General features: G+C 45.3%; 1 non-coding gene across 1 annotated transcript; it reads left to right on the forward strand.

Annotated features, from left to right (window-relative positions):
• Window positions 1-2,712: 2,712 nt before the first annotated feature.
• Window positions 2,713-2,785, forward strand: trnam-cau (transfer RNA methionine (anticodon CAU)). Its single transcript has one exon. It is a non-coding gene; the product is annotated as a tRNA-Met (tRNA).
• The last annotated feature ends 252 nt before the right edge of the window (window positions 2,786-3,037 follow it).

A 3,037-nucleotide genomic window follows, 5' to 3' on the forward strand; every position in this document is an offset into this window, starting at 1 on the left:
CAATCTGTGATGGGTGAAGGGCTGGAAACTTCTCCTAGCCCCCGCCCTCCTTCCCCCCCGCTATGAAAACGCTCGCTGAATTTCAACTAATTTCCTCCTCACCCATCGAGTTTTTGCTCGGTTTAATTTGTTCCGTGTTTTGTTTTCTATCTCCATGCGGCGTTCCGTGCCTCCTTTTTTTCATTCTCCCTTCAACCCCTTCATCAGCCCCCACCCCCCGCCTCCCCCATTTCCATCATGCTGGCAAGGCAGTGCCATACATCCGCCTGTTCCTGTGAGGGAGTGAGCGATGTGCGTGTCACCCACGGAGGCAGGGGGAGCAGCAGAGCCTAACATGAACATACGCTGTGAGAGTTTCCATTTATAATGCCGCCTCCTAATGAGCAACACGCTGAAGGCAGCGCTGATGCAGTTAGCCTCACTTACTCATTTTTCATGGACGTTAACGGAGCGCGGTGCTTCCTCTCACCACAGAGTGGAAAAGTCAAAATGGATGCTAATGACTGTCTGGCAAAAAAGGACAGGAAATTGAAATTCTATGCTAAAGACTCTCGCACTTGGATTAGAAAATTTTCCACTCTTGAGTTCCAGGCCTGGCAGTCAGCAGATAGGTGAAGTCACGGCCAGTTCTGCCATCTGCATCCCTAACCTCACAGTGAGAGTCAGCGGGCAGCTTGGACCTCCGTTTACAGTCCACTGTCATCACCGTTTCATTTATTTTCTCTGGTTTTACTTTGTAAAAATGTTTTTGTTTTCCACGGCCAGTTCCAGCAGTTATCAGAGAGTTCTCTGGTCCAAGACCGACTATTTACACTCACATTCACACTAACGTTCACACCTATGGTCAATTAGGCACAACCAGATGATACAGCACTTTCAGCAGTACCTTTAACGTTTCAAAATTCAATGTTTTATTTTTTTGACACGACAATGGGTTTGTGATATTCATGCTACAGATCAAACTTAAATTTTAACTGTAGTCCAGAGGTTCACGTTATGTGGTGTGTATCGGATGTTCTGTTCTGACCATGATAAAGAGTCCCCCCCCCACACACACTGAGTGAGCTAGAGGAGGGGAGGGGGTGTGTGTTAGGGAGGAACGAACACTGAGACACCGAGCTACTGTCAAAGTCAACATCATTTAAATTTTAATCATCGCCCAGCCCTAATTACAGTGTTCGATCACAGTACACAGTACACCAAAGTACTACAGTATTCAGCCACTCACAACCACAGCTTCACGTTTCTTTTACATTTATTTTACAATAAGGAAAAATCCCAGAGTGCACCACCAGACAAAAACATCACAAAAGTATACGTATCGACCTATAATAATCTTCTAGCTTTAATGTCCTCACAATTTACTTCCCCAGTGTGAAGGCCCGGTTTGTTTAGGTCACAATTCTGACTAAACTGGCAGGAATTGAAGAAAGATGCACGTGTCTTTAACTGTTCTGCCTGTCAGAAAATTCAAGGACAACGTTTTTCAGTGTTTTGCAGGACGACTAAAAACAATTCAACTGCTGTGTAGTCTCACACTCAACAGGCCACCTGGTGGCCATAACTGTGCATTCCTTATTTTCCTACACAGACAGTGAAGAGCCCGATCATTCGACAAAATAAAAAAGAGAAGTTTTGTTGCAGCAAAGTGCCTTCAATAACCCAGCCATCATCGTCCGTCTCTGCCTCGTTAACCGTCTCATTTTATGGTAACAACGTGAGAAAAGATAAAACGGGATAAAGCCACTGCCGTGAATATTTAACATTACCATCGGCAGTGCTCCTTTCAAGATTCCACTGCGACCACGGGCCTGAATTAAAAACGCCGATGTGTAATTCCAACTGTAATTGCCATTTCAAGACAGATCGTCGTAGTTAGTCGACACTGATCTTTTTTTATTAGCACGGCTTCCAGCAACCAAGAACTGATGTGGTTACAGGTAATAGTCACCACAACTGAAAAAGTTCTGATTGTATTATCACAGACACACACACACATGCACACGCACACACACACAATGGCAGAGTAAGGCTATACCTCTGTATGGATTAAGTTCAGTCGATGGAGTAATGACTTTCCTAATGGCAGGGGATCATAATAACCTCTAAAGAGGTTAGAGCTGCAGACTGGAGGATGAAGACAGGAGCTGGGCTCTGTGTGTGTGTGTGGAGGGGGGGTAGGGAGGTAGGGGAGGCCATAAGAGGAGCCAGTCAACACCAGAGGGTCTGACTTCCTTCTATCATTCTTATCAGTCTCCTTTTTTTCTGTCGTCATCCTTGTCATTAGTCTTGGTCTCAGTTCCTGCCTTTCACTGGTCAGAACCAGAGCAGCTCTGTCTGCTGATGTTCAGCCAACGGCCACCAGGAGGCTGCGGGGATGAGGGGAGGAAAGTAATGTAAATAACCAATGTCATTCTGTATAATGACTGACTGCTGCTCTGGTCGTTGGCTGTGATTTAACGGTTCTTAGTTTAACACAGTAAATATGGGAGTCAGCACCAGAGTCAGAGGACCAGAATCAGAGGACCAGAGTCAGAGGACCAGAGTCAGAGGACCAGAGTCAGAGGACCAGAATCAGAGGACCAGAGTCAGAGGACCAGAATCAGAGGACCAGAGTCAGAGGACCAGAGTCAGAAGAAGTCAGAAGTGTTGTTTTAATGCCTTGCTCATGTAAAGTCAGTTCAGTCGTACCACAGATAGCGTGCCCCACAAGCCTCGTTGGCGCAGTAGGCAGCGCGTCAGTCTCATAATCTGAAGGTCGTGAGTTCGAGCCTCACACGGGGCATTGTTTTATGGAGGAAGATGATTTTCAAAACAAACGCCAATGAAGCACCGCCTTATTTAGAAAAGACTAATGTCAAGCCCCCTCCCCTCAAATTGTCACAATCACATCTACTGTCTCAAACATGATTGATATTTACTTAAAAAACAAAAAACACAATTAAAGAAAAAAATGGAAATTTAGATGTGCCCATAGAGGGCCCCTCCCTTCAGTTTGAGTATCACTGCTGTAAAGAGTTAAAAACAAATCTGAAAA

This window comes from Cynoglossus semilaevis, chromosome 5 (genome assembly GCF_000523025.1).
Source record: "Cynoglossus semilaevis isolate Cse_v1.0 chromosome 5, Cse_v1.0, whole genome shotgun sequence".
NCBI classification, from domain to species: Eukaryota; Metazoa; Chordata; class Actinopteri; order Pleuronectiformes; family Cynoglossidae; genus Cynoglossus; species Cynoglossus semilaevis.